This window comes from Pelmatolapia mariae, linkage group LG5, assembly GCF_036321145.2.
Source record: "Pelmatolapia mariae isolate MD_Pm_ZW linkage group LG5, Pm_UMD_F_2, whole genome shotgun sequence".
Classification (NCBI taxonomy): Eukaryota; Metazoa; Chordata; class Actinopteri; order Cichliformes; family Cichlidae; genus Pelmatolapia; species Pelmatolapia mariae.
In genome coordinates this window covers 38,050,964-38,070,672 of record NC_086231.1, presented here as the reverse complement: position 1 = coordinate 38,070,672, position 19,709 = coordinate 38,050,964, and the positions used below count along the sequence as shown (strand labels likewise).

The window sequence follows — 19,709 nt, the reverse complement described above, 5'->3', positions numbered from 1 at the left end:
GGGGAGGGGCGGTAGTTACACTCGCAGTAGCACAGGAACAGAGAGGAGGGAGAGAGAGAGAAAGAGAGCCAGGGACAACAACGTCACATTAGAAAGGTATAGTAATCATCCACAACTATTTTCAGTTGCAGATGATAAAGGATTCAGAAAGTTCAGAAAGCTATACAACAAGGAGAGATTGAAAATTTCCTTTTAGTTCTCAGTTTATTTGATATTGACAAAAGTTAGTCAATTTTGTCTGTTCTTCTGTAAAACGAACTAATATTTATTTTTAGAATTAATATTTTGTTTCTAAGTGGAATTGACAATTTAGTAGTCTGTTTTGTTTGTTCTATTTTGAAACTTAAACGCTTTAGCGGCTGCCTTTTGTGTAGTTTGCAATATTTGCCTTTATTTATCTGAAACTGAAGTCTCATGTTCCTTAAGTACATCTACCCTGTTGAACTTATTATGGGAAATAAATATTAAAATCAAGACAAGCTGGTGATTATTTCACATTTTACTTGTGAGCAACGGCACATTTGAATCTTACAAATATAGTTATTTGGCTTATATCGTGATATATATCGTTATCGCCTGAAATGAAAAAAACATATCGTGATATGAAAAAATCTTATATCGCCCAGCTCTACATGATAATATATTAAGTAATCCAAAGTATTCAGAATACGTTACTCTCATTGAGTAACGTAACAGAATACGTTACTAAATACATTTTGGGGTCATGTAATCTGTAATCTGTAGTGGAATACATTTTAAAAGTAACCTTCCCAACACTGTGTGTGGTGATTGCATGTGTTAGAGCATTCACTGAGATAAAACTAGACAATAACAAATAAAGAGCAGTAAAAAAAAGCCAGTATCTGAAGGTCAGAGTAAAAACGGAGCGGTGTGTGTGCTGCTCTGTGAACATGTCCACCAGGCCTAATTTGCCAGCATGGCCCCATCTGCCTGGAGGTCACTGTGGCTAATAAAGCCATTCTGCTATGTCTGATCTGCTCTGCAGCCTCACACAGACACATGGACATGCATACAGTTGTCATTTCTCTGGCATAATTACACCATTACCAAATTTAATTTCCACAGGTCCCCCTCCCTCCATTTGTGTTTTTTCCTCCAGCAAAATGGGGTTAAATGTGTGTGTGTGAGAGCTGGCCTCTAACAGCCAACCTTCCTCTGGCACTGCGGTGACCATGGTGAGTTAGTAAGATGTGCCCACATGTGTGTATGTGATTATAAAATACTGTGGGGTTGTTGGAGCTGCAGACAAAGCACACACACTCAAAATAACACGATATACAAGTAATCAGTAATACCAATAGCATCGTTCTAGCTTCTAATCAGCACCTTGGCCAGCACCCACAGCCACAGGCCAGGGGAATGCTCACACCAACTATGAAGCTACAAGCCCAGCACTGAGTCAGCCTCACTAAAGTCTATAAACCTGCGACATACAAAGGAAGCCACAGGTCCTCACACAGCATGTACATATATCACAACCACACTACACTGGGACTGCATATTTTCAACATATAAGTGGTAATAATATTTTATTACAGAAATCCAAATGACTCACCCATCACATCTTTGTCTTATTCAATAGTTAAAGAAAATGTGTACTGCATGAACAAGGTTAGCAACTTGAACCTAATGCACTGAATATGTAAGCATGCTGATTAATGTGGAGGCAGGGTCAGTTTGGGCCCTGGGGCACTGCTCCAGCTGCTGCATCACAACCTACGCCTCTGCTATGCCTGACCTGTTTTCTAGCAGTTTTCTGCATTCAAGTATATATGCAAATATGTGCAAGTATACATCAAGCAGTTTGTCACATTTCAGCCTCCAAACACTCTCTGATAAACTCCCCTTATTAGGCTTCCTAGTTTTTATTTGCAAGGTTAGATTTGTGTGCAAGCGAACAGTTAGCTAGCTCCGATAGATGCCAGCTCACGCTAAACCAAAGACTGATGCAGATGCACGTAATTAAACTACGAGCAACATAGGAGTTCTACGTTTTTGGCAAAAACATGCAGATTTGGTTCAGAATGATTTCTGCTGATTAAATAATGATTTTACTACACTTACTTTATCTTTTCATTGTCTAAGTATGACATCTACTCTTACCAGTAGCAGTTTAGAAACAGATAATACTGAGCAGAAATGAGTTAATGCTATAGGTGCAGCCCTGCAGCCCCAGGCCCCCCTGGGTCACCTTTGCATTAAACCCTCACTGAAGAGGTTTTCTAGCACATCATCACCTGTCCTAACTAACAGCAGGGGGGGATGTGGAGAGTGCAGATGGACGACGTGCCTTTCATGTGGTCATGTTGTGAGGTGACCCACAAAAACAGGTTGTGTGTTGTTACAGTGCTAAGAGATGTAGGGGGGGGGGGGGGGGGGGGGGGGGGGGGGGGGGATGATACTGACGTCATCACATTTCCAAACACTTTATATGTTTTATGTAATAAATACATAGATCATATAAATTATCACTATATAATACAATGCATTATATACTATACCCTCTGCTAACAGAATGCTGGGACATTGTGAAGCTTCTCCTCACTAAGGTGAAGCACACACTCACAATGTCTGATAGGAAGTTTTGGTTTTGTTATGCTTTTATTCTGAAGTCCACTAACCACTGTCTCTTTTTAAGGTCAACTTCCTGAAGGCCAGATGGAGTGCACACATGATTACGGACTAATGATGTTCACCTGATGGGAATTCCCTGATTACTCACCGTCAGTGGGGTGAACCATTAGAGCTGGAGGGAGGGGTTGACATGGTGTTAGCATGAGTGCAGTACTTGCTGCAGTGTGTAGCCAACAGCTCCTGGTTACTGAAACATTTTTCAGCTCCTCTTCCAGATACACTGCAAGTATACAGCACGCAGTGTTTTAGTGAACAAGTGAGTATACCAGCTGTACTATGGAGGAACAGCTAGCTGTGCTAATGCTACTGATAACGACAAACCGTGTGTGTGTGTTGTTTTTCATAGACATAAAGCTGGTGTATGACTCGTACCATTACGTTCAGATGAGCTACACCAGTACAAAGACACAGATATAGTTTTTTTTGCTGATGAGTACTTATACAGCCCTACTGTCTACACACACCTGTACATGTAACTAGCAGATTTAGCTGTATGCCAGGACTAAACTGATCCAGCACGGAGAAGCACAGCCAGAGAGTATGAATATGGTAATATGGTTCCAGTTCTGACTGATACTGTTAGTGACGATTAGTAAAGACAAACTACAGCCCTCTGTGTTTAATCACAGCTTGTGTAATCGTCGATTTCTGACAGTGGCTCCATAATTGAGTGGTTTCAGCTGGAGATACAAATCCAGTTTTGGAGTGCATCAGAGCACGTGGTGTAAAATCTGCCAAATGAAAACACCTGGAGCTACCTGTTGTGACAGGACGAGGTCAAAGGCAGCTTCATTTGTCACACAGGCCCTCTGGGTCCCTGAGAAGCCTGTAACTTGTGATGTACACACAACAAGAACCTACAGTAGTAAACTGAAAGCAGACACACGTTTCTCTGCATCCCATTAAGAGCACGATTTGTACGTGACGCATGTCTTTGAGCATTGTTCTTTGGAGTCCTGATCACACAGTGACAATTTGTTCTGATCTTGTCCCTTTGGCCATGAAAGGAGGGGGTGGAGAAAGAGAGAGAGAGTGCGAGGGGGGATGGGTGGTGGTTAGCATGAGACCAAATATTTGCAGTGAAAGGCCCGTCATTGTCCATTAGACTTTCTCTCCTTTCTCCTCTCTGGGTGCACTAACCTCTTCTTCAACAATGCTCCCGAACAAAGGAAGTACTGTATGTGTTTATGTGTGCGCCTGAGTTTGTGTGTGCGCCTGTGTGCGTTTGCTTTTCTGCCACGCCCACACACTGTCCATCCCCTGCATCCCTCAACACACACACACACACACACACTAGTCTGTCTGCCACAGATGATCAGAAAAATATTGACTGTTGTCTTGTGTGCACATCACGTCATCGTCCAGCATGTGTGTGTTTGTTGGGTTGTACTTAAATATATTTACTAAGATGTGCTTTATTCACAGCAGTTATGGTCTGATGTGTTCTCTTTAAACCAGCAGTCCCCAACCTTTTTTGCTCCACAGACCAGTTTAATGTCAGACAATATTTTCACGGACCGGCCTTTAAAGTGTGGCGGATAAATACAACAAAATAAAATGATACAACCAAGAGAACAACGGTGGTATTTTGTAAATATATATATATATATATATATATATATATATTATATAATTTTTTTTTTTTTTTTGTAAACATGAATTCACTGTCTCTTTATTAGCAGCGTCCTCCTGAAATGCACCAACAACACTGAGGGTAACAAAATAAGACGCACAACTACAAAACAAATATAAAGTACATGAAAATATATACTTCACCACAATGCTAAATCGATGAGAGCCCTGTGCTTGTTTCTCTGCAACGAGACGGTCACACCTGGGTGTAGTAGGGCACGATGACTTGATTTATTTTTTCTTTGCCGCCCAGTACCAAAGAAAAGAACGTTATTCATAACACAGGGGAAAAGACCCAGGGAAACCAAGTTAACGATAAACCCCCTGAAAACCATAAATTTCACACCCGAGCCTCAACTCTCGCGGCCCGGTACCGGTCCGTGGCCCGGGGGTGGGGACGGCTGCTTTAGACTGTGTAATGTGGTCGATGCTCTCATCAGCAGTAAGTGTGTGACGTTGCTTTATGAACATCTGCTTTGTTTTGCTTGAAATGACAAAATACCTGATTGTAATAAGACAAACACAGCAGACACCCGATGTCTCTCACTCATGGCCCTAGCCTTACCCTCCCAACAATTCATTTGTTGAACTAATCAACTGTATTTTTAATGCTGTTGCTGTTTAGTTCATTAAGAACTGTGATTTTTAGACACAGAGTCGGTTAGCCAACTCTTACCTGATGGTTTGAATTTTTTTTTTCTCAAAACCAACACTGAAGACCATTGACATGATCATTATATGACACATTTTTGTAGTGACATAATAGTATTAAGATAGCATCCCACATCATATAAATGTTCTCATGTGATTTATTTATACAAAATGTCTTGACGAGTTGTTCCTGCTCACATTAGTGGAAGATGATCGAGTAGAGACCGTGTGGAAATAACTGCTAACTGTAGCAGTGTGGAGTCGACTGTGCAACTTCACTTTTTAAAGCATCATTTCTACTTGGTATCAATGTTTGGCTGCAATTACATGTGATTGTTTACCATAGTAAACTGCAAGAACATTATTATTCAGTCTTCAGTTCAACTGAATTCCCTTTTATTTATACAATACCAAATCACTACAAGAGTTCCCTCAAAGTGCTTTATATTGTAAGGTCAAGACTCAACCATAATATAAAGAAAAAAAGAAAACCCCAACAATCACAGCAAGCGCCAGTGGGAAGGAAAAACTCCCTTTTAACAGGAAGAAAACTCCAGCACAACCAGGATAAGGGAGGGGCGGGGCCATCTGCTGTGACTGGTCAGGGTGAGGGGAGAGAGCCAGAGATTAATAATTACTATTAACTGAATGCAGAAATGTGTATTAACACCTAATGAGTGAAAAAAAGGTGAGTGAAGAAGAAACACCCAGTGCATCATGGGAATCCCCCAGCAGCCTATGTCTATTGCAGCATAACTAAGGGAGGATTCAGGGTCACCTGGTCCAGCCCTAACTATATGCTTTAGCAAAAAGGAAAGTTTGAAGCCTAATCTTAAAAGTAGAGATAGTGTCTGTCTCCCGAATCCAAACTGGAAGCTGGTTCCACAGAAGAGGGGCCTGAAAACTGAAGGCTCTGCCTCCCATTCTACTTTTAAATACTCTAGGAACAACAAGTAAGCCTGCAGTGTGAGAGCCAAGTGCTCTAATAGGGTGATATGGTACTACAAGGTCATTAAGATAAGATGGGGCCTGATTATTTAAGACCTTGTATGTGAGGAGCAGGAGTTTGAATTCTGGATTTAACAGGAAGCCAATGAAGGGAAGCCAATACAGGAGAAATCTGCTCTCTCTTTCTAGTCCCTGTCAGGACTCTTGCTGTAACATTTTGGATCAGCTGAAGGCTTTTCAGGGAGTTTTTAGGACTTCCTGATAATAATGAATTACAGTAGTCCAGCCTGGAAGTAATAAATGCATGAACTAGTTTTTCAGCGTCACTCTGAGACAGGATATTTCTAACTTTAGAGATGTTGCACAAATGGAAGAAAGCAGTCTTACATATTTGTTTAATATGTGCATTGAAGGACATGTCCTGGTCAAAAATGACTCCAAGGTTCCTCACAGTGTTACTGGAGGCCAAGGTAATGCCATCCAGAGTAAGAATCTGCTTAGATACCATATTTCTAAGATTTTCAGGGCCGAGTACAATAACCTCAGTTTGATCTGAATTAAGAAGCAGAAAGTTAGCGGCCATCCAGGTCTTTATGTCTTTAAGACATTCCTGCAGTTTAACTCATTGGTGTGTGTTATCTGGCTTCATGGACAGATAGAGCTGGGTGTCATCAGCATAGCAGTGTAAATGTATGCTATGTCTTCTAATGATACTGCCTAAGGGAAGCATGTATAATGTAAACAGAATTGGTCCTAGCACTGAACCCTGTGGAACTCCATAATTAACCTCAGTGTGTGAAGAGGACTCTCCATTTACATGCACAAATTGGAGTCTATTAGATAGATATGTTCCAAACCACTGCAGTGCAGTACCTGTAATACCTACAGCGTGTTCTAATCGCGCTAATAGGATATTATGGTCGACAGTATCGAACGCTGCACTGAGGTCTAGCAGGACAAGCACAGAGATGAGTCCACTGTCAGAGGGCTGTAAGGAACAAGAAACATGCAAGTGTGATAAATATGCAAATAACATAAAAACGCAGATACTTTAGATACAGTCACAGCAGATGGCCCCGCCCCTCCCTGAGTCTGGTTCTGCCGGAGGTTTCTTCCTGTTAAAAGGGAGTTTTTCCTCCCCACTGTCGCCAAAGTGCTTGCTCATACTCGGATGTGTGATTTTGGGGGATTTCTCTGTATTATTGTAGAGTCCTAACCTTAAAATATAAAGCACCATGCAGCACCTGTTGTTGTGATTTGGTGATATATACATAAAACTGAATTGAACTGAGTGAACCATGGTCACCAGAGGACTAAAATCAAAGAACAATGGTTTACTTTCCTGTTGGTCAACGATGCTTTACTGAGCACACAAAGCACTCTATAACACACACCACAATCACACATTCACATTCAGTGCTTTACTCTGTGTTTTGACTGCAATCACTGCCACTCACTCTGATGGATGGACTGGGGCCAATGTGTGGTTCAGTATCTTGCTCAAAGACACTTCAGTAGTGGGTGCCAGGGATAATCCACAAGTCACCCAGTTGGTAGACAATACACCATCTCCTGTTTCCTGTATGTTAGTAATACACAGCACAGAATATAGCTGTGTGTGTGTGCGTGTGTGTGTGCGTGTGTGTGTGCATGTGTGCGCGTGCGTGCGTGTGTGTGTGACGACCAAAAATTGGCATGCTACTATACTTGTAGGGACCAACAGTCACTTTTGCAGATAAAAATGTGGCTTTAGGGGTCGTGTTCCAGTTAGGTGATGGTTAGGTTCAGGGTAAGGGTCTAGGGAAAGTATTATGTCAATTCAATGTCCTAACTAATTAGTAAAAACAAAGGTGTGTGTGTGTAACTGTGTCCTCATTTCACCGTCAGCAGTCTGAATCATCATTGAAACAACAAATATAAAGGCATTTAAAAACAAAAGGCAGATAACACTTTTGTGGACAAAAATTTTAAAAATATCAGACATTACTGTATCAAACAATTTAAAATGATCACATCTTAACATGAAATTTCCCCTTGTGGGACTAATAAAAGTATATCAATCAATCAATCAATCAATCAAGCTACAGCTCACAATCAGCACCGTTCACACTGAGCACCAGGCTTACCCGAGCCTCTTCCCATGGAACAAGAAAGAATTCCTACAACATTCGTTCACACAGGGTGCAAGCTTCATATCTTACACAGGTTTCTGTTTTAAGGGTGATACTAGGCTGATTAATGTGAGGTGAGAGCAGACTCCAAAATATGGAGTTATTGACAAAAATTGTAACCTTTGAAGCATTTACAATAACAGTTCATCCACTAGTGTCATACACACAGTTTCTTTTGAAATAGTAGCATTGCAGTACAAGGCTCAACAAAGACTTGTCTTTGTGGAAAGTTGGTGATTAAATATCTGCCATTTATCCACATGATGTGACAGATTCTGAGTGTCATGCTGCTGTGGTTATTATCACTGTGATATTCTGACCTTTGAATAAAAAGATCAAACTGTCTAACTTGGTTTATCTCGCCTGCACAAACACACAGAACCAGTACAAACACGAGTACCTCTGTCAGTGCAGCTCTTTTGTCCAGGTGTACAGCAGTGCTCGGTGACTATGCTGTCTCTCCATCTCCATCAATCCTTTAGCATCCAAAGGGAAAAAAGAGAGAAAACAAAGACGAAGCAACTGTCAGGCAAATACAGAGTAAGGCCACAAAGATAAAAGATGCCAGTATAAAAAATGGGGGAGATGCTGAACTCTACCCATCTCATTCTGTCCCGTTCTCTCATTCTCTGTGAGGCTCACTGTTCCTCAGGCTTTCTCTCTGTGTTACACACTGATTCCCCATCTGTCACCGCCCCCTCTCATTCCCAGCCCACCTCATACATTATTAATGAGTTTCTCACACACACACACACACACACACACACACTTGTCTGTGCATGTAGTACAGCCGAGGAAGCCCCCTCAGTTAGTTCAGGCTTATCTGAATTTGATATAATGATTTGATATAATTTGATGAAGCACAGCTGGAAGCGGGGCCGCTCTACACTGGGGGCAGGGGCCCCCGTAAATCAAACTTTTAGAAGTTGAGAAAGAAAATAACGATTACCCACAAACTGAACATGGACAGGATTTACTACAGTGGCTGAAAAATCCACTGGAAAAGGCACAAATGAGATGGTTTCACCTCTCGCTCACTCTGTTTGTGCGCAGGCTCACACAGCACTCGGCAGAGATCCCGCCCCCCGGCTCAACATCCAATCACTGTTAGTATGCAAATGAGCCGGTGTCAGGTTTCTCAGTAGGCAGGACAGAGCAAACTAAAGCAGCAACTCTCTGTGGTCCAAATCACAGTGACTCGTGAGATAATTAACAAGTGAAAATCCACCTACATTTGTACAGGCAGTGGGCGAGCAGCCCACTGTTGTGTTTGTCTCTGTGAGCCTGTCTGCTGCACAGAGACACAAAACCCCGCCCAGCTTTCAGCTGTGCACTCAACAGTTTCCTCGTTTCATATTCTGATGTAATCACAGCGATTTCACTAAAGCTAGTTCACTTTACCCCCAGCTTCCAGCAGCTCACAAAGGTCCCTGTCGTCGCACCGTGTTACATAATGTGGTGATCAGGGCCCATGAATGGAACAGATCTTTATTGTCACTGTTACCAGTTTGGCATCTCTCCATCGGCAGGATGTAAGTTTTTACATTCAGATTCTTTTAAGACAAGAGAAGAAGATCAACTAGACTTAAGAGGTACCTACACAGGGAATGGATGTAACACACCATAACATAATTATCTGCACAAATAAGATACGTACAAGTTATATCCAAAAAAAAGTTTGCTGTTTTCCTTCCACCAAGATAAAAATCAGACTACATGCACAGCTCTCTCTCTCTCTGTACTTCAACAACAGTTTCCCAAATCAAATTTAAACTTTTCAAAATTATGCAAAGTTGCAAAACTCTTAGCTGTGTCTGTAATCAAACCTCTGTAACTTTGCTCTGCTTCACTTCAGCAGCATCAGCTAATGTTCATATGTTGATTAATGGTTTTCTTTCATTTTTGATCTACTGCAGAATATTTGTATAAAATCCAAGGCCAGGAAAATCTGCTTCATGTTTCTGTGTTTTATCCTCAGTTACTTTGACACAAAGGCATCTGCTGTGATGCTCACACCTTTGATAAAGTCTTGCAAGTGTCAGTTTTCTTTTTATAGATATAAAAATATGGAAATGTGCTGATACGTGATCAAAATTATAATATTTCTGACTCAGGCAAAATTTCCCCGATTCAAATCGAATCAAATCGAATCGATTCTAGAAATCAGTGACGATACCCAGCCCTAGTCACGAGCTTTGTGTGCCTCAGGGTGGGACACCCAACATGGCCAGGTCTTAAGGTGTAATCCAATTACATGACAAAAACAGTTATCCAGAGCAGTAGCATTTAGAAAGTCGGCAAGTGTTTGTGAATATTTATTCACTTTAAATATAGTTAACGTTATAGTTAGCAAATATCCACAACTCCAGCTAATGTTAAAGCAAAACAAGAAAACCACTGAATCTAATATGTAAGCTTGGAACATGAGAAGAAGAACACTGTGACAGTGGTGCTGTACCTAATGATGAGAGCGAGCACCACAGAGCACACAGTGCAGAGGAGGAGGAGGAGGGTTGGACAAAAGAGAAGAAGACCCCAAATCCCCCACCCTCCAACAGAGTTTAAACTGACCTGAGGGCTGTGTGTGTGTGTGTGTGTGTGTGTGTGTGTGTGTGTGTGTGTGTGTGTGTGTGTGTGTGTGTGTGTGTGTGTGTGTGTGTGTGTGTGGCCTCCTGACCTCAGCCTCTATTTTCAGCCCTCGCCTGTCTGCTGCCACACCCCCAGAAAAATCAATGAGCTCCCATCCAGACTGCTGCTGGCTGTGACATGACCCTCGCATATCATTAAACAGATGCCCTGAGAACAGCAGAGCATCATTTCCCCCATCGCTGCTTCTTAAGCAGCCAACCAGCCTCGAGCTGTTTCTGATGCTTTTAGCAAAAACATCCAATCACAAACTCTCAGCTCCTATGCTGAGAAAAGCAGACCTGATGGTGACTGAGGAGCTGAACACAACCAGACTCCTGTCACTCTGTGCCACGGTGAGGGCAGTGCTTTAATGACTCTACACACACACCTAACTGTGTGCTGTCAGGACAGATCTCACCCTGGGCACAGAGAGAGTACACACACATACACTCTGTTGCATGACTCATTACAAACTGCTGGTTGGAGGCTTGCAAATTTTAAAAAAAACACTTGTTAAATGATTCTTGTGTTTGTGCATCTATGCTTGTCCTCTCCCTGTATACACCAGGGAAGCTGAAACTGGGAGCTCCCATCAACACACACACTCTCTCAGCATGTCAGCAGATCCAGTATGTGAGCCGGTATCAATAAAAATGGGCTGTGACCCCCCTGTAACAGGAAGTGTGCCTCAGAGAGAGTCAACAGCAAGCAGAAGCATGTTTGATAACCAACACTCCCCGTCAAGGACTGGGACTCATAACAGACAGCGAAGGACTCCTGGTAATGTGGGCCAAGGCTAAGTCCAGAATACACAGCAACATATTAGAGCAGTCATCACCTCCAGGACCCAGCTGGGTCCAGCAAAGTCAAACATATGAATAAAAGTCCAGCACGTTTCTGCTTGTGCGTGTTTGTGGTTCAGAATCATAAAAAGCTTCAAGCACACTCAGGCCTGTGAGGCTCATTCAGACACTGAGCCGTGGCTCTGTGCTACATGCACACGCCCTCTGGGCACATTCTGTTGTATTGTGATTGGCCTGTTTCCTGGGCACTCATGAACCTGCAGCCCAACCATGGTAGTAGACTGGCTCACCCACCTTTTGCTCTTTGTTCAGTAATCCTGTTTCCACATCTACAGTTACTTGGCTGAAGTTTGCTTGTTGTTCTCTCTCCCGTTCTACACTATGGTCGAGTTAGAACTCACCCAGGATTTTTGTTTGCAGTCACAGTGAGTCTTTGTGGAAACAAGGACGTACCTGTTACTCAGCTGCCTGCCCGCTCTCCATCCAGCCTCTTTTGTCTTCACTGGATCCCCCCCTCATCCTCAGCCTTCTCAGTTGTCTGCTGGCCCTCACTAACAACCTGCCTCTCTCTGAATGTTCATCATGGAAATGTTTCCTGCACAGATACTCACTGGTGTGCAGAGATATGTTTGTAATTAGTTGCAACACTCAGCACGTGGAACCAGGTTATTAGCTGTATGTGAGTCAGGGAGAGCACACGTCCACTTTACACTGTGACAGTATCGGTTAATGTGTACCTGCCAAGGGACTGCAAATGGCAATTATCTGCTGGTTATATAATATATAGAATATCTCTACCTCTCTCTGTTATCAATGAAATGTACCAGGGTTATTTTTTTTATTAAAGAACATCTCTCTCCTTCATGATGCATACAAAAGCTACTCTTCATCAGTTTTCATGTCTGTTACTGATATTTGACAAAAAAAGGTCCTGATTAAACAAAGCGCTTTATAAATGTTGTAGGTTTTATTTTTTTTATCATAAAAAGGTGAAAAGAGCCCGAAAGTATAGTTTACAGCTCCAGTTCAACAACCCTGGCATGATGTGAATGTAATAGCAGAATATGATCAGAATCAGCAGACTCATCTCTGGACTCTGAGGACAGTAATTAAATAATACAATCTATTACTGTACAACAGACTGGTAGAAAGCCCTGAGCACCGTGCGACAGATGTTTAAGACCTCAGCTGCCTCAGTACCCAGTCCAGTTTATCATCTGACTGTACTCTGTGGTGTCCTCCACAGCCCCTGGATCCAAACAGGAGTCGGAGGTTTCCTGGTCCTCCTAAAGTCCACAATCAATTCTTTGGTCTTTGTCACGCTGGCCTGCAGGTGATTCTGCTCGCACCACGTCACAAAGGAGTCCACCCCAGCCCCGATGATTTGAAAATCCCACAAACATATTTTATTAGAAGAAAGTGTTACAGCCCCAGCAGGCCACCCTGTATGGGTGAGGAGAATGTGGAGCTGTAGAGCCAGAGAGCCTGAGCTCCGTGTGGTCGCTGCTCTTTGGTGTGTAACACAAGAGGTAGAGCAGGTCATCGACCAATGGGAAGCTGGGTGGTGCTTGCTCATAGGGGGTCATATGATTGTTGGGTTTTCTCTGTATGTATTATTGTAGAGTCTACCTTACAATATAAAGCACCTTGAGGCGACTGTTGTTGTGATTTGGTGCTGTATAAATAAAACTGAACAGTCTTATATTAACATACATTTTGTAAGTCAGACATTCTCTGAGATTAGTGGCTCCAGTGTGCCGCTTTGCTTTGGCTCTCTTCCACAGCACGTCTTTCAATGAAGACCCAGCATCTATATGAAGATAACATTCCTCCACCTTCTGTCATCAGTTCCCAGACATTTCTAGATTGTTGTTAAAAGGAGTCTACACAGTGGTAAACATGGCTGTGTCCCAACTTCCCAATATTTGTCTCAGTTTAAACATTACTATTTTTTCTGTGTTCTGCGAATAACAGATAAAAGTTCCAAATCATTGCATTCTGTTTTAGTAACATCAGGCCTCTTCAATGAGCTCTGTCAGCTTTCAGTCTTATTTTCTTCATATAATAACCAGATACAAGTGTGTCCTGCTGAAATGAATCACACTGAAATGGTTCATGTGTCTCTTCTAGCATTGCAGCACAGGAATTATCAATACAATCCAATTTTATTTTGATCACAACAGTAGTCACCTCGAGGTGTTTTACATTAAAAGTCAAAGACAGTATAATAACAGAGAGAAAACCCCAACAATCAAACGACCCTCATGAGCAACAGAGGTCAGGAAACAACATAACAAACAACAATGGTAAACAAAGTAATGTTTTCAATGTTTAAACAATGCAGAGAAACTTTCATCTGAAAGAAAACAGCAGACAGCTGCAATGGGGACATGGAACGTCACCTCTGGTGGGGAAGGAGTACCCCCTGGTATCCCCTCAGCTTGCTGGCCGTGTGTTGGGGTTTCTCCTGGTGGACGAGAGGGTTTGTTCCATGTGCCTCCGGGTCACGAGACTGGCAGCTCATGTGGGCAATGACAGTGAAGGGCTGGGATTAGGAGGAGCAGCCTGCCTGACCTGGACGCTGGACAGATATGGCTCACCTAAACATACAATAAGGGTGTGCTGGGAACGCGTAGAGGCCCAGGTCCATGAGATCTTCAGCTCTCACCTCCGGCAGCGCTTCGACAGCATTCCAAGGGAGACTGGGGTCATTGAGTGCAAATGGACCAGCGCCTCCATTGCTGAGGCTGCTGCACTGAGCTATGGCCGCAAGGTGGTTGGTTCCTGTTGTGGTGGTAATGCTTGAACCAGCTGGTGGGCACCAGAGTTGAAGGGAGCCATCAGTCCGATGACTGAGTCCTATCAGACTTGGTTAGCCTGTGGGACTTCTGAGATGTGGGAGAAGATGATTTAGGCCGTGGAAAAAGACTTTCAGACTGCCTCAAAGTGAGTCTGGCAACCCATCAGGTGACTCAGGAGGGTAAAGGAGTGCTCTATCATTGTACACTGCAGGTGTAGTGTTGCTGACTTCAACTGAGGATATTGTCGGGTGGTGGAAGTACATGATGACCTCCTTATTGTCACTGACACTCCTTCCATAGAGGAAGCAGAGTCTAGGGACAACTGGGGACAAGGGGGACGACTCATGCATTACTGGGGGGGGGGGGGGTCACCAAGTAGCTAACCAACTCCTTGGTGGCAGGGCCCCTGGGGTGGATGGGGTTTGCCCTGAGTTCCTGAAGGCTCTGGGCTGTCTGGGGCAGTACCTCTGGCAGACCAAGGTGGTGGTTCAGCCACGGCCTGCTGTTTGGCTGGTATGGGAGGATCGTCAGCTAATGCAGGTCACCTGTGTCTTCCAGGCTATAAAAGCTGGCACAGGTGAACTGCTCTGTCTCTCTCTTCCACTCTACCTGACATCAGCCTACTGGTGACCTTTACATCTTGGTTAGGCTATGTTTATTTTGGATTAAAAATATTATGTTATATACAAGAAAATTAATTTATATATTAAAACAAACTTAAATATAAAATATTTAATGTTTGTATATTATTTTAAATTAAATATACAAATAATTTTATACTTAAACTTCTTGTGTGAACTCCCTTCTTGTCACCTACTTTGAGGCAGTTTGTAACAGTGTGCTCCAACTACATCACACTTCTCCGTCTATGCCAGGATGCTGGAAAGGAGCGTCTGTGTGCAAGGCTACACAGAGCCTGGCCTTTCTTATCAGTCGAGACGGGACACGAAGAAAGAATTTAACATTTTGAGTGGTCGGACAAGAGGACAGCTTTCTGCCATCCATCTTAAAGCAGCAGCATTTCTACATGTTGTTCATGTTTTCTTTCTTTACCTGTGATTCAGTAAAAGGACTCGATGTTACAGTCCCTGATAATGCATTGCTTTAAATGGAGAGAATCTTGAGGGATGGCTGTTATGAGGAAAAGCAGCCCAGAAACTTTACCAGCGGCACACATCGTTGTGTGCCTCAACTTTCGGTCTTTTACCCAGGCTAATCTGCCATTTTCCCTTGGTTAGGTTTAGGGATTAGAGATCTGATCTAAATTATTAAAATTTGGGACACATCGTCAGTAGTGGACCTTGGATTCATCGGGTGTTTCGGCCATAATCACTAAGGTTGATCAATGTGTCACTGGTTTATGTTAAAATTGTTATTTCTCTTCTTTCTCCTGTTTAGTTTTCTACAGTTTATTCTATCTGTTCACTGTAACTGAGAAATGCTTACCTCTTTAACATTTATGGAGCCTCAGACTTAAAGGTAAACTAATTCTAAGCTCTAAGTGATTTATGACACACAACTCATCTAGCGTACAAAATTAACAACAAAATTGCTTTATTATATTTGTCTGTAGCCAAGTAATAATGTTTGGTTTGCAATTTCATTCTGTGTGCCAAGTCCTGCATCTGGGTCCATTCTCTGCTTGCCACACGACTCTTTCATTGCTTTAACATGTTTATTTTTTTGTATTCTTGTGCGTTTTCAGTAGATCCCAGCAGCAGCAGCAGCAGCAGCAAACAGAAAAGGTGAAAAATATGAGTGTTGGCAGTTAACAGAAAGTCATGAAAGTCCAGAGAAAGGAAAGGTGAGGGGGCAGGGGGATAACTGAGCACACAGCAGACCAGACTAAGTGACAGCAGGCCATGGCATCAGTGCTGTTTGTCTTAAACACGTCTTCACTGATTGTCAAGTCAAATAAAGGCTGCCACACAGCAGCCCTATTGTTAACACTCTAATGCTCCTCACCACCTCCTTGAGAAAAGAAGAGGCTGCCCCCCTCCCTCTTAAACACACACACGCACACTTCAGTCCCAAACGTCTTTGTCTCCAGCAACAGGAGGTGCAGTCGTTTTGTTTTTTTCAGTTAATGAGTTGGTGGGGCCAGGAGGGCCAAGCAGAGGCATGGATTACTCATTCAGCCTTTAAGCCTTCGCCCCACTTGCCTCTTTATACACACAGACGTGCAGAGAGGTGCTGGTTAGCTGAAAGGAAGAATTCCACTCACGCATGTGAAAAAGCCACGTTTGTATACAGTGTGAGTACAACAAACATACGTTTAAAATGTCTTCATCATGTTCAAACACACACAGCCATATAAGGTCCTGTCATTTGAGACAATAGTTTCTGGTAGCAGCTGGTCAGCAGTACCCTTAGGAGTCTCATATACACACACACATATGTACGAGGTTCCTGCATGTCTAATGACATGCTGAGACAACACAAACACAGGGAAAACGACCTAACTGACCATCTGTAGCTCAGAGGCCATGTTAAGCATCTGTGCTAATCAATAACAATTTCAGTCTTACACAGGTTTACACATGAATGTGCAAAGGTACATATGGATTTGTCTCGGCTTGAGTTGTATTTCTGCAAACTTGTCTGTCCTTTAGTACCACTTTAATTTCTTCAAACGACCAAAACGTTGACCACAATTTAAACACAATGTGCTTAATAACATGTGCCTACTGCATGGGTACGCTCAGATTCCACACCATGCAGCTGCATGTAGATGAATAATTGTTGTAAAAAAACAAAATCAAGCATATCACAAGTTCATTCTTTGTTTGTGCTGTTTTTGAATACATGGTAATTCTCCTTGTATTTGTGTTGTACAACTCTGAAAAAGTATCTGCATTTTTATGTTATTTGCATATTTATCACACTTACAAGTTTCTTGTTCCTTACAGCCCTCTGACAGTGGACTCATCTCTGTGCTTGTCCTGCTAGACCTTAGTGCAGCGTTCGATACTGTTGACCATAATATCCTATTAGAGCGATTGGAACATGCTGTAGGTATTACAGGTACTGCACTGCAGTGGTTTGTATCATATCTGTCTAATAAACTCCAATTTGTGCATGTAAATGGAGAGTCCTCTTCACACACTGAGGTTAATTATGGAGTTCCACAGGGTTCAGTGCTAGGACCAATTCTGTTTACATTATACATGCTTCCCTTAGGCAGTATCATTAGAAGACATAGCATACATTTACACTGCTATGCAGATGACACCCAGCTCTATCTGTCCATGAAGCCAGATAACACACACCAATGAGTTAAACTGCAGGAATGTCTTAAAGACATAAAGACCTGGATGGCCGCTAACTTTCTGCTTCTTAATTCAGATCAAACTGAGGTTATTGTACTCGGCCCTGAAAATCTTAGAAATATGGTATCTAAGCAGATTCTTACTCTGGATGGCATTACCTTGGCCTCCAGTAACACTGTGAGGAACCTTGGAGTCATTTTTGACCAGGACATGTCCTTCAATGCACATATTAAACAAACATGTAAGACTGCTTTCTTCCATTTGTGCAACATCTCTAAAATTAGAAATATCCTGTCTCAGAGTGACGCTGAAAAACTAGTTCATGCATTTATTACTTCCAGGCTGGACTACTGTAATTCGTTATTATCAGGATGTCCTAAAAACTCCCTGAAAAGCCTTCAGTTAATCCAAAATGTTACAGCAAGAGTCCTGACAGGGACTAGGAAGAGAGAGAGCAGATTTCTCCTGTATTGGCTTCTCTTCATTGGCTCCCTGTTAAATCCAGAATTCAAAATCCTGCTCCTCACATACAAGGTCTTAAATAATCAGGCCCCATCTTATCTTAATGACCTTGTAGTACCATATCACCCTATTAGAGCACTTCGCTCTCACACTGCAGGCTTACTTGTTGTTCCTAGAGTATTTAAAAGTAGAATGGGAGGCAGAGCCTTCAGTTTTCAGGCCCCTCTTCTGTGGAACCAGCTTCCAGTTTGGATTCAGGAGACAGACACTATCTCTACTTTCAAGATTAGGCTTAAAACTTTCCTTTTTGCTAAAGCATATAGTTAGGGCTGGACCAGGTGACCCTGAATCCTCCCTTAGTTATGCTGCAATAGACATAGGCTGCTGGGGGATTCCCATGATGCACTGGGTGTTTCTTCTTCACTCACTATGTGTTAACAGACCTCTCTGCACTGAATCATATCTGTTATTAATCTCTGTCTCTCTTCCACAGCATGTCTTTATCCTGTCTTCCTTCTCTCACCCCAACCAATCACAGCAGATGGCCCCGCCCCTCCCTGAGTCTGGTTCTGCCGGAGGTTTCTTCCTGTTAAAAGGGAGTTTTTCCTCCCCACTGTCGCCAAAGTGCTTGCTCATACTCGGATGTGTGATTTTGGGGGATTTCTCTGTATTATTGTAGAGTCCTAACCTTAAAATATAAAGCACCATGCAGCACCTGTTGTTGTGATTTGGTGATATATACATAAAACTGAATTGAACTGAGTGAACCATGGTCACCAGAGGACTAAAATCAAAGAACAATGGTTTACTTTCCTGTTGGTCAACGATGCTTTACTGAGCACACAAAGCACTCTATAACACACACCACAATCACACATTCACATTCAGTGCTTTACTCTGTGTTTTGACTGCAATCACTGCCACTCACTCTGATGGATGGACTGGGGCCAATGTGTGGTTCAGTATCTTGCTCAAAGACACTTCAGTAGTGGGTGCCAGGGATAATCCACAAGTCACCCAGTTGGTAGACAATACGCCATCTCCTGTTTCCTGTATGTTAGTAATACACAGCACAGAATATAGCTGTGTGTGTGTGCGTGTGTGTGCGTGTGTGTGTGTGTGTGTGTGCGTGCATGTGCGTGTGTGTGGTTTGAAGGTTACATCGTATGGTTTAATTTCCTCTCCCCTGTAATGCTGACCGTGGCATTCACTTTTTACACTCTGTTGACTTCAAATGCCACACAGACCCACAGGAGCATGAACACTGAAATTGATTAACTTGTCTACACATCTGAGAAGAATTCAGGCATGTACTGCATGGCTGTATCTCACTCTCCTTAGCAAGCAGTGGGCAAAGAAATGGATGCCATCAAAACACTCTGGAATAAGAACCTCGTGTTTTTATATTCATTTTCATAGGAGATCTGGGTCAAACCAGCTTCTTCTATTATGGGCTTTAATCAACTCTTTGTTAAAGGTACTCATGGCCATTTATCAATGATCATGGCAGTTTACATAGTATGAAATAAATCACAGCCCCTTGAAAGAGTCCAAGCATGTTGCTCCAGGAATTAAGAGCTGAGACACTTTGGTGGTTTGTTAGTCAGGTGAACAGGTGGGTGTGATTTATCGTACTGCTTGCAGCATCTTTAATGCATTTGGTGGGTCCCTGCTGAAACACAGACTTAA

At 42.6% G+C, this 19,709-nt stretch overlaps 1 protein-coding gene across 27 annotated transcripts in view; it reads right to left on the bottom strand.

The window, feature by feature from the left end:
* Positions 1-19,709, bottom strand: part of nfasca (neurofascin homolog (chicken) a) — a 145,448-nt gene that overhangs the window by 90,154 nt on the left and 35,585 nt on the right. For 23 of the 27 annotated variants that reach the window (XR_010093956.1, XR_010093959.1, XR_010093957.1 and 20 more), the window contains exons 1-2: positions 8,657-8,721; positions 8,458-8,533 (exon numbers count right to left, since the gene is read on the bottom strand). The exons of 1 other annotated variant lie outside the window; for it this stretch is intronic. The gene's annotated coding sequence lies outside the window, so the exon portion shown is untranslated. Of the gene's footprint in view, positions 1-2,743; positions 2,876-8,457; positions 8,534-8,656; positions 8,722-19,709 lie in introns of those variants that run through there. 3 more of the 27 variants (XM_063474932.1, XM_063474931.1, XM_063474933.1) reach the window with 2 other exon arrangements.